Source organism: Ranitomeya imitator, chromosome 2 (assembly GCF_032444005.1).
Source record: "Ranitomeya imitator isolate aRanImi1 chromosome 2, aRanImi1.pri, whole genome shotgun sequence".
Classification (NCBI taxonomy): Eukaryota; Metazoa; Chordata; class Amphibia; order Anura; family Dendrobatidae; genus Ranitomeya; species Ranitomeya imitator.
Genome location: NC_091283.1, coordinates 92,100,180 through 92,112,997, shown reverse-complemented (window position 1 = coordinate 92,112,997; position 12,818 = coordinate 92,100,180).

Here is a 12,818-nt window from a genome sequence, read left to right as displayed (position 1 = left end):
ATTTCTGCTAGAGTGCCATCCCTGTGTGTGCCATCTCTCACACATAGTGGGCCATAGAAAGCCTATTTTTTTTGTTGATTTGGTTTCTAAATTCTACCTGGAAAAATCAATAAATCAATCAGTGGGAGATAAATATTGGCCTCTGGGCTTGTGTGCCACTCCTGACTCCTGTGTGTGCCATCTATCTCACATAGTGGGCCATAGAAAGCCTATTTTTTTTTTGTTGATTTGGTTTCTAAATTCTACCTGAAAAAATCAATAAATCAATCAGTGGGAGATAAATATTGGCCTCTGGGCTTGTGTGCCACTCCTGACTCCTGTGTGTGCCATCTCTCACTCAGTGGGCCATAGAAAGCCTATTTATTTTTTTTGTTGATTTGGTTTCTAAATTCTACCTGGAAAAATCAATAAATCAATCAGTGGGAGATAAATATTGGCCTCTGGGCTTGTGTGCCACTCCTGACTCCTGTGTGTGCCATCTCTCTCACATAGTGGGCCATAGAAAGCCTTTTTTTTGTTGCTTTGGTTTCTAAATTCTACCTGAAAAAATCAATAAATCAATCAGTGGGAGATAAATATTGGCCTCTGGGCTTGTGTGCCACTCCTGACTCCTGTGTGTGCCATCTCTCACTCAGTGGGCCATAGAAAGCCTATTTTTTTTTTGTTGATTTGGTTTCTAAATTCTACCTGAAAAAATCAATAAATCAATCTGTGGGAGATAAATATTGGCCTCTGGGCTTGTGTGCCACTCCTGACTCCTGTGTGTGCCATCTCTCACTCAGTGGGCCATAGAAAGCCTATTAATTTTTTTTGTTGGTTTGGTTTCTAAATTCTACCTGGAAAAATCAATAAATCAATCAGTGGGAGATAAATATTGGCCGGTGGGCTTGTGTGCCACTCCTGACTCCTGTGTGTGCCATCTCTCACTCAGTGGGCCATAGAAAGCCTATTTATTTTTTTGTTGATTTGGTTTCTAAATTCTACCTGAAAAAATCAATAAATCAATCAGTGGGAGATAAATATTGGCCTCTGGGCTTGTGTGCCACTCCTGACTCCTGTGTGTGCCATCTCTCACTCAGTGGGCCATAGAAAGCCTATTTATTTTTTTTGTTGATTTGGTTTCTAAATTCTACCTGGAAAAATCAATAAATCAATCAGTGGGAGATAAATATTGGCCTCTGGGCTTGTGTGCCACTCCTGACTCCTGTGTCTGCCATCTCTCACTCAGTGGGCCATAGAAAGCCTATTTATTTTTTTTGTTGATTTGGTTTCTAAATTCTACCTGAAAAAATCAATAAATCAATCAGTGGGAGATAAATATTGGCCTCTGGCTTGTGTGCCACTCCTGACTCCTGTGTGTGCCATCTCTCACTCAGTGGGCCATAGAAAGCCTATATTTTTTTTTTTTTGGTTTCTAAATTCTTCCTGAAAAAATCATTTTATTTTATTTTGTTTCTAAAGTCTCCCTGAAAAAAAAAAATCAGTGGGAGATTAATATTGCCCTTTCTGCTTGTTTGCCAGTCTTGACTCCTGGGTGTGCCATCTCTCTCTCTCAAATAGTGGGCACTGGGCCATAGAAAGGCAATTTTTTTTTTTATTTGGTTTCTAAATTCTCCCGGAAAAAATCATTTTATTTTATTTGGTTTCTAAATTCTTCCTTAAAAAATCATTTTATTTTATTTTGTTTCTAAAGTCTCCCTGAAAAAAAAAAATCAGTGGGAGATTAATATTGCCCTTTCTGCTTGTGTGCCAGTCTTGACTCCTGGGTGTGCCATCTCTCTCTCTCACACATAGTGGGCACTGGGCCATAGAAAGGCAATTTTTTTTTTTTGCTTTCTAAATTCTCCCTGCCGTGTGTCGCATCTCTCTGATTTGGTGCCACAGAAAACAGAGTGTGTAACATTGTGTCTGATTTTCCTTGCGGTCTCAACAACCTGTAAAGGGATATCGAAATCATACTGAAGTTATAGCTCACCGTGTAAGTTGTTTGACAGCAACAAATACCGTTACTTTGGTTACGTTTTTAAAACAATGAGGAAGTCTGGTGGAAGAGGTCGTGGCCGTGGGCGTTCATTGTCAGCTGGTAATGATGGTAGTGGTAGTGGAGCATCAGGTGGTCGTGGGAAAAGAAATATTGCACCTAAGTCTGGAGCTGTGGAGCCAGGTTCGTCGTCTGGCTACAGAAGGCCTCGAACGCTCCCTTTTCTGGGAGTAGGAAAACCGCTTTTAAAGCCGGAGCAGCAAGAGCAAGTTTTGGCTTACCTTGCAGACTCAGCCTCTAGCTCTTTTGCCTCCTCTTTTGAAACTGGTAAATGTAAAAGCAGCGCGTCGTTAGTGGATGTTCACGGTCAGGGACAAGTCGCTTCCTTGTCCTCTTCAGCAAAAACAACAACAGAGAAGGATGCAGCAGGCGACACAACGGGTTACTCCAAGGAGCTTTTTACACATACCATCCCTGGCTTAGAAAGTGAAGCAGTTAACAGGCCATGCCCACTACAAGTTGAATCTGACATGGAGTGCACTGATGCACAGCCACAGCCAGACTACTATGCTGGTCCTTTGACTCAGACCACAACATTGCCCTCGCAGGGTACTGATCCAGAATCAGACCCTGATGAGACTATGTTGCCCCATCACGAACGCTCTACCACCGACTTACACGGTGACACAGACGAAGTTGCGCACGAGCTAGAAGATGAGGTTATAGATGACCCAGTTGTTGACCCCGATTGGCAGCCATTGGGGGAACAGGGTGCAGGCGGCAGTAGTTCTGAAGCGGAGGAGGAGGGGCCGCAGCAGGCATCAACATTGCAACAGGTTCCATCTGCCGGGCCCGTATCTGGCCCAAAACGCGTGGCAAAGCCAAAAACTGTTGGAGGACAGCGTGTCCATCCGGTTAAAGCTCAGTCTGCAATGGCTGAAAAGGGATCCGAGGCTCGAAAGAGTGCAGTCTGGCATTTTTTTAAACAACATCCAATTGATCCGCACAAAGTCATCTGTCAAAAATGTTCAACTAGCTTAAGCAGAGGTCAGAATCTGAAAAGTCTCAATACAATACAAGTTGCATGCATAGACATTTAACCACCATGCATTTGCAAGCCTGGACTAACTACCAAACGTCCCTTAAGGTTGTAGCACCCTCGGCCAATGAAGCTAGTCAGCAACGCTACATCCCTTCCCTCACTGTAAGGCCACCATTTTCCGCACCACCAGCAGTATCTGTGCAGGTTTCTTTGCCAGCCCAAAGCAGTCAGGGTCAGGGAATCACCAGTTTCGTAGGAGGAAATACTGCATCTAGGGCACCGGCGGAAACAATACCATCTCCAACCGTCTCTCAGTCTGCCATGTCCACCGGCACATCCGCTAGTTCCACGATCTCCAGCTCTCCAGTCCAGCTCACCCTACATGAGACTCTGGTTAGAAAAAGGAAGTACTTATCCTCGCATCTGCGTACACAGGGTTTTAACGCCCACATAGCTAGACTAATCTCGTTAGAGATGATGCCCTACCGGTTAGTTGAAAGCGAAGCTTTCAAAGCACTGATGGAGTACGCTGAACCATGCTATGAGCTACCCTGTCGACACTTCTTTTCGAGAAAAGCCATCCCAGCCCTGCACCAGCATGTTAAACAGCGCATCGTCCATGCACTCAGGCAATCTGTGAGTACAAAGGTGCACCTGACTACAGATACATGGACCAGTAGGCATGGCCAGGGACGTTACGTGTCCATCACGGCACACTGGGTGAATGTGGTGGATGCAGGGTCCACAGGGGACATCAATTTCGGGACAGTTGTGCCTAGCCCACGGTCTAGGAAACAGTTGGCTGTAGGCGTTTGCACCCCCTCCTCCTCCTCATCCTCCTGCAGAAGCGAGAGCTCTTCCACAGACCGCAGTCGCCCAACCACTCCATCGGCAGCTGTCACTGTTGCACACCAGTTGTCCCATTATGGCCCAGCTACTGGCAAGCGTCAGCAGGCTGTATTGGCTATGAAGTGTTTGGGCGACAACAGACACACCGCGGAAGTTCTGTCCGAGTTCTTGCAGCAAGAAACGCAGTCGTGGCTGGGCACAGTAGATCTTGAGGCAGGCAAGGTAGTGAGTGATAACGGAAGGAATTTCATGACTGCCATCTCCCTTTCCCAACTGAAACACATTCCTTGCCTGGCTCACACCTTAAACCTGGTGGTGCAGTGCTTATTGAAAACTTATCCTGGGTTCTCCGACCTGCTCCTCAAAGTGCATGGACTTTGCTCACATATCCGCTGTTCGCCTGTACACTCCAGCCGTATGCAGACCTATCAGCGGTCTTTGAACCTTCCCCAGCATCGTCTAATCATAGACGTTGCAACAAGGTGGAACTCAACACTGCACATGCTTCAGAGACTGTCCGAACAGAGGCGGGCTGCTATGTTTTTGTGGGAGGATACACATACACTGGCAGGCAGTAGGATGGCAGACATGGAGTTGTCAGGTGTGCAGTGGTCGAAGATACAAGACATGTGTCAAGTCCTTCAGTGTTTTGAGGAATGCACACGGCTGGTTGGTGCAGACAACGCCATAATAAGCATGAGCATCCCCCTAATGTGTCTGCTGATGCAAAGTTTGACGCACGTAAAGGATCAGGCGTCTGCACCAGAGGAAGAGGAAAGCCTTGTTGACAGTCAGCCATTGTCTGGTCATGGCAGTGTACAGGACGAGGTAGTGGGTGAAGAGGAGGTGGAGGACGAAGAGGATGATGGGGATGAGTATATTTTTAATGAGGAAGCTTTCCCGGGGGCACTGGAAATTGGTGGCGTGGCAAGGCCGGGTTCTGGTTTTTTGAGGGACACAAGTGACGTGGATTTGCCTGAAACTGCCCCTCAACCAATCACAACCGCAGATTTGACAACTGGAACTTTGGCCCACATGGCGGATTATGCCTTACGTATCCTCAAAAGGGACACACGCATTACTAAAATGATGAACGATGACGATTACTGGTTGGCCTGCCTCCTTGATCCTCGCTATAAAGGCAAATTGCAAAATATTATGCCACATGAGAACTTGGAACTAATATTAGCAACCAAACAATCAACTCTTGTTGACCGTTTGCTTCAGGCATTCCCAGCACACAGCGCCCGTGATCGTTCTCACATGAGCTGCAGGGAGCAGCAGACCAGGAGTGTTAGGGGTGCACACATCAGAAGTGGCGTTGGACATAGGGGTTTTCTGACCAGGTTGTGGAGTGATTTTGCTATGACCGCAGAAAGGACAGGTAGTGCTGCATCAATTCAAAGTGACAGGAGACAACATTTGTCCAGTATGGTTACAAACTATTTTTCATCCCTTATCGATGTTCTCCCTCAACCGTCATTCCCATTTGATTACTGGGCATCCAAATTAGACACCTGGCCAGAATTGGCAGAATATGCATTGCAGGAGCTTGCTTGCCCGGCAGCTAGTGTCCTATCAGAAAGAGTATTCAGTGCTGCAGGTTCAATATTAACCGAAAAAAGGACTCGTCTGGCTACCCAAAATGTTGATGATCTAACATTCATTAAAATGAACCACAACTGGATTTCGAATTCTTTTGCCCCACCTTGCCCGGCCGACACCTAGCTTTCCTATGAAAAGCTCTTGCCTGTGGACTACTGTGAATTACTTTTCTAATGTCTTAATTTGCTGCAGCTGATTGTCCAGCATACGACATGTTTGCACCTCCCTAAATGGCCAAACTCCCCACACGGGGCCGTGGTATCGCGACTTGGCGCAAGCACCCGTGAGAGTGCTGTTTGTCTGAAGAGGTGGGTGTGCCCGCTTTTGGTCGACAGCACTGCCACTGTGTCCCTCATAGTACAATAAAGTGTCTCTGGCGGTGGTGGTGCGCACCCAACGTCAGACACACTGTTGTAACATGAGGGGCCCTGGGCCTGTACCGCTGGCCACAAGAGAGTTCACCCACCCCCAGGTCAAACATTGCTCTACCACTTCCACAATTATCTCTCACACTTCCACCAATGTATAGTCTATGCGCTGACATCCTTCCATTCCTGCCACTGACAATACCATTGTGTTGACATGTATGATGGTACTTAACATAGTCAGGGGCAGTGTCCTCTCTTTACCCAAGTAAATACTTTGCGCCAAATTAGTAGGTCTGAAACTACGCAGAGGATCCCACCCCTGTACCTAATGATTGCACCCTTTAGTGTTTTCGTTTTGCTTTAATGCGAGACATTCACATTTATGTATTGTTTTGGACTACTAACTGGCAGACACTCATTACAATCGGCCTCCGCTGACCAGACCACTGCTGCCCGTGTTCCCCTGGAACCAATTGTAAAGTGCCTACAGCCAGCCCAATTTTATTATGTTAGGCCTTCGAAGCCTGTCTGCGGCCCGTTCTTTCTACTACTCCTACACTGACCAGACCACTGCTGCCCGTGTACCCCTGGAACCTATTTAAAAGTGCCTACAGCCCAATATTTTATTATGTTAGGCCTTCGAAGCCTGTCTGCGGCCCGTTCTTTCTACTTCTCCTCCACTGACCAGACCACTGCTGCCCGTGTACCCCTGGAACCTATTTAAAAGTGCCTACAGCCAAATTTTTTTATGTTAGGCCTTCGAAGCCTGTCTGCGGCCCGTTCTTTCTACTACTCCTACACTGACCAGACCACTGCTGCCCGTGTACCCCTGGAACCTATTTAAAAGTGCCTACAGGTGACGGGCACAAGGGGGCATTCTTTGCGTCTGGAGGAGAGAAGGTTTTTCCACCAACATAGAAGAGGATTCTTTACTGTTAGGGCAGTGAGAATCTGGAATTGCTTGCCTGAGGAGGTGGTGATGGCGAACTCAGTCGAGGGGTTCAAGAGAGGCCTGGATGTCTTCCTGGAGCAGAACAATATTGTATCATACAATTATTAGGTTCTGTAGAAGGACGTAGATCTGGGGATTTATTATGATGGAATATAGGCTGAACTGGATGGACAAATGTCTTTTTTCGGCCTTACTAACTATGTTACTATGTTATGTTACAGCCCAATTTTATTATGTTAGGCCTTCGAAGCCTGTCTGCGGCCCGTTCTTTCTACTACTCCTCCACTGACCAGACCACTGCTGCCCGTGTACCCCTGGAACCTATTTAAAAGTGCCTACAGTCCAATTTTATTTTGTTAGGCCTTCGAAGCCTGTTTGCGGCCCGTTCTTTCTACTACTCCTCCACTGACCAGACCACTGCTGCCCGTGTACCCCTGGAACCTATTTAAAAGTGCCTACAGCCCAATTTTATTATGTTAGGCCTTCGAAGCCTGTCTGCGGCCCGTTCTTTCCACTACTCCTACACTGACCAGACCACTGCTGCCCGTGTACCCCTGAAACCTATTTAAAAGTGCCTACAGCCCAATTTTATTATGTTAGGCCTTCGAAGCCTGTCTGCGGCCCGTTCTTTCTACTACTCCTACACTGACCAGACCACTGCTGCCCTTGTACCCCTGGAATCTATTTAAAAGTGCCTACAGCCCAATTTTATTATGTTAGGCCTTCGAAGCCTGTCTGCGGCCTGTTCTTTCTACTACTCCTACACTGACCAGACCACTGCTGCCCGTGTACCCCTGGAACCTATTTAAAAGTGCCTACAGCCCAATTTTATTATGTTAGGCCTTCGAAGCCTGTCTGCGGCCCGTTCTTTCTACTACTCCTCCACTGACCAGACCACTGCTGCCCGTGTACCCCTGGAACCTATTTAAAAGTGCCTACAGCCAAATTTTATTATGTTAGGCCTTCGAAGCCTGTCTGCGGCCCGTTCTTTCTACTACTCCTCCACTGACCAGACCACTGCTGCCCGTGTACCCCTGGAACCTATTTAAAAGTGCCTACAGCCCAATTTTATTATGTTAGGCCTTCGAAGCCTGTCTGCGGCCCGTTCTTTCTACTACTCCTACACTGACCAGACCACTGCTGCCCGTGTACCCCTGGAACCTATTTAAAAGGGCCTACAGCCCAATTTTTTTATGTTAGGCCTTCGAAGCCTGTCTGCGGCCCGTTCTTTCTACTACTCCTACACTGACCAGACCACTGCTGCCCGTGTACCCCTGGAACCTATTTAAAAGTGCCTACAGCCCAATATTTTATTATGTTAGGCCTTCGAAGCCTGTCTGCGGCCCGTTCTTTCTACTACTCCTCCACTGACCAGACCACTGCTGCCTGTGTACCCCTGGAACCTATTTAAAAGTGCCTACAGCCAAATTTTATTATGTTAGGCCTTCGAAGCCTGTCTGCAGCCCGTTCTTTCTACTAATCCTACACTGACCACACCACTGCTGCCCGTGGACCCCTGGAACCTATTTTTAATTGCATAGAGCATCCTTTTTTTAATAGTAGGCATACAAAGTCTGTCTGCGGTCCACTATTGAAATTGTCCTCCACTGCCCTGAGCAATGCTGCCTGTGTACCCCTGTAACCTTTTTTAAACTGCAGTGAGCCACATTTTTGGTTTAAGGCCTACTACCTGTGTCTGTCTGCGCCACTCAATACAGCTGTGTTCCTTTGAAAAAAGCTGAGCGTCAATTGTTATGATCCGGTGGTTTGGACAAATAATGGACCTGATTGTTACTGATAATAAGGACGAGCTCTGGGACGTGGGAACTCTGCTGACCGCAATCCCTAAACCTATCAAAACACACTAGAAATAGCCGTGGATTGCGCCTAACGCTCCCTATGCAACTCGGCACAGCCTAAGAAACTAGTTAGCCCTGAAAATAGAAAAATAAAGCCTACCTTGCCTCAGAGAAATTCCCCAAAGGAAAAGGCAGCCCTCCACATATAATGACTGTGAGTAAAGATGAAAATACAAACACAGAGATGAAATAGATTTAGCAAAGTGAGGCCCGACTTATTAAACAGACCGAGGATAGAAAAGGTTACTTTGCGGTCAGCACAAAAACCTACAAAAAACCACGCAGAGAGTGCAGGGAAAAATACCTTCCGCACCGACTCACGGTGCGGGAGGCGCCCCTCTGCGTCCCAGAGCTTCCAGCAAGCAAGGCAATATAGACAAAAGCAAGCTGGACAGAAAAAATAGCAAACAAGCAAAATAGCACAGAGGAACTTAGCTTCTGCTGGAGCAACAGGAACTCAGAACGATCCAGGAGCGAACAAGAGCCATAGTACAACATTGACAGCTGGCATGGGGCAAAGATCTAAGTGGAGTTAAATAGAACAGCCCACTAACGAATTAGCCTCGTCACCTGTGGAAGGAAACTTAGAAACACCCACAGGCACCAGAGAAAGTCCATGGACAGAACCAGCCAAAGTACCATTCATGACCACAGGAGGGAGCCTGACAACAGAATTCACAACAGTCAATAGTCTTGTTTTCAGCCTCTAGGAATTTTAAAACTGCATTGGGGCTACAACTTCGGTAGGGCCTACTAACGGTGTCTGCCGCCCCAAGGTGTGCCCCAGGTTTCGTCCACATTGCTTCGATCTTCCTACTCTCGTTTAGTAGTTGGTGAAAACTACACTGCATTAGGCCTACAAATTGGGTATGGGGTGTAGAGACGATGTGTTCCACTCCAAGGTGCTCCCCAGGTTTCCTCGCCATTGCTTCGGTCTTCCGACTCTCATTTAGTAGTTGTTGGAAACTACACTGCATTAGGCCTACAAATTGGGTATGAGGTGTAGAGACTGTGTCTTCCGCTCCAAGGTGTTCTCCAGGTTGCCTTTCCTGAGCTTCTATCTTCAGGCTCTTGTTAAATAGTGGTTAAATGGAACAACTGCATTTGGCGTACTAGTTGGTTTGGGGCCTACTAACAGTGTTTGCCGCTCCTTGCTGTTCTCCTGGTTTCCTGTCCTGAAATTCCATTTTCAGGCTCTCGTTAAGTAGTTGTTAATGTTAGACTGCATTTGGCCTACTAGTTGGGTTGGGGCCTACTATCGGTGTCTGCCACTCCTTGCTGTTCTCCTCCACTGAACAAAGCTGTGCCGCCTGTTTACTACTCTTGCCAATTTTGAACTGCATTTCGACTACTTACTGATTTGGGCCTACTCTCTTTGTCAGCCTCTCATTCCAGTTGTCCTCCACTGCAATGCCCCCTGGTTACTCCTGTGTTACCAATTTTGAACTGCATTTAGCCCACTTTATTCTTTGGGCCTATATCTGTGTTTCCTCCTCATCCTGCCCATTGCCCAGCCAGTGATAGATGAGTCTGCTGGTACATTGACCCATAACGCAACATTTCCCGTGCACGCTACACTGCAAGATTGTGACCCTGCTGAAAGTCAGGTCCCCCTTCCCGCATACCATACCACCTTACACGGGGACAAAGAGGAAGGTGCAGATGAAAGTGCAGGTTCCTTCATCAGGTGGGGGGAGGAATACTAGTTGGGGACGTCACTGGCACAGGGCCTCTCATAGTACGCAAAAGTGTTGCTGCCGGTGGGAGGCGCCCCCGCCATGCAAACACACCGCTGTACTTTGAGGGGCCCTGTGCCAGTGCCAATGCCAACGAGTGGGCCCCCCCTGCTTGCTCAGGATCACAGCACTTGCAAAGTTGAAATACTTACCTCTCCCTGCTCCACTGCCGTGACGTGGTCCAGATTTACTGGGCCCACTAATTACTTGAACCAGCCCTACCCCCCACAACTTTAGCCAAATGACCCCCAATTTCAAATGCCTTCCAATTATTATAAGCTAAATTACGATTGACAAGCTTCTGTAACAAGAATGGATGTTTTTGCCATTAAAATGGGCAGTGTATGTATTTTCCTGGCCTCCCTTCACTGCCGACTATGCTCCCCCATTGACTTGCATTGGGTTTCGTGTTTCGGTCGATCCCCGACTTTTCGCGATAATCGGCCGATTCCACTTGACTCGACTTCTAAGATAGTCGGGTTTCGAGAAACACGGCTCGACTCTAAAAAGGTCAAGGTCGCTCAACCCTACTCACCATTACTTGTCACTTTGTTCCCCTGAAGCCAGTGTCATCTGTAAAAAATATGAAAATAACAAACAACCAATATACTCCCTGTCCGCAGAAATCCACGAGTGTCCCATGACGATCTCCCGTGGAGAGCAGCAGCATCAGATGATGCGACCTCTCTCTAGGGGCTCCAGGAACATAATGACGGGAGGAAGGTATCCTTCCGCACTGTATTCCTCTGCCGCTGTAAAAAAATAGTCCCTAGTCTCACTTTTGGCATTGCTGTATGACAAATTTTCCCACGCAGCAATTGCCATAAAGTGAGACTTTGTCCTAAGGTAACCTCTCAATGATGCACTGAAGGGGTTATTGTCTCCTGTCAGTGTGTCACTGAGGGTCCTATAGAGCTGTGACATCACCCGATGTCACTGTTCTATAGGAGAGATCGTCGTGGGGCACTCGTTATTAATTGGACTACGGCGGACAGGTAGTATACGGTTTATTATTTTACATTTTTGCAGGCGTTGAAGTAATAATAATAATAATAATAATTTTATTTATATAGCGCCAACATATTCCGCAGCGCTTTACAAATTATAGAGGGGACTTGTACAGACAATAGACATTACAGCATAACAGAAATACAGTTCAAAACAGATACCAGGAGGAGTGAGGGCCCTGCTCGCAAGCTTACAAACTATGGGGAAAAGGGGAGACACGAGAGGTGGATGGTAACAATTGCTTTAGTTATTCGGACCAGCTATAGTGTAAGGCTCAGGTGTTCATGTAAAGCTGCATGAACCAGTTACCTGCCTAAGTATGTAGCAGTAGAGACACAGAGGGCTAATACTGCATAAAGTGTATGAGAACATGATGCGAGGAACCTTTTTTTTTTTTTTTTTTTTTTTTAATTATAAATAGGCCACACAGGGATCGTTAGGTTAATGCATTGAGGCGGTAGGCCAGTCTGAACAAATGAGTTTTTAGGGCACGCTTAAAACTGTGGGGATTGGGGATTAATCGTATTAACCTAGGTAGTGCATTCCAAAGAATCGGCGCAGCACGTGTAAAGTCTTGGAGACGGGAGTGGTAGTATGAAGACGGGAGACGGGAAGTATGGTAAGTATGGTTAAATGAAGAATATTAAAATACTTTTTTCCTAATGTGTGTGTTTTATTAACCCTTTGTTACTATTGGATTAATAATAGATAGGCGTCTTATTGACACCTCTCCGTTATTAACCCGGCTTAATGTCACCTTAAAATAGCAAGGTGACATTAACCCCTTATTACCCCATATCCCACCGCTACACAAGAGTGGGAAGAGAGGGGCTAAGTTGATTTTAGAGATCCGGCGAGCTTCCAACTGTGCTAAATTCTTCTTCCAGTTTCCTCCTCTCTGGTCAACAAATACTTTATCAACTCCAATCACTTTAAGGAGCTTTGCATTACAACCATGATGGGACTTGGTATAGTATATAGTATAGTGTCTTGGTATGGGTTTTAACAGGGATAATTCCTCAACTTCCTCCACATTAACAATATCCCTGTAATGCTCCCTCACTCTATTTTTCAATGCTCTCGATGTAAGTCCTACATAAATTTTAAGGCATGGACACATAGCATTATATATACCACACCTAAAGTGTTGCAAGTAATATGCTGTGTAATAGTGAAAGTTTCCTTGCCATCACTGGAAGTGAATGTGGAAGCCCGAGAGATTTTGGGACAGGCTACACAGTTCTTGCACGGAAAGCAACCCCACCTAGGTCCCCTTGATCCAAATGCTTTTTTATATTCAGACCAGCATAGTAACTTTGAACCAGTTGATCTTTTAAATTGTTGGATCTTCTATATGTGACTGAGGGGTAGTCAGGCAGATATTTCATCAAGTCTTTATCCGTTTGTAATAACAGCCA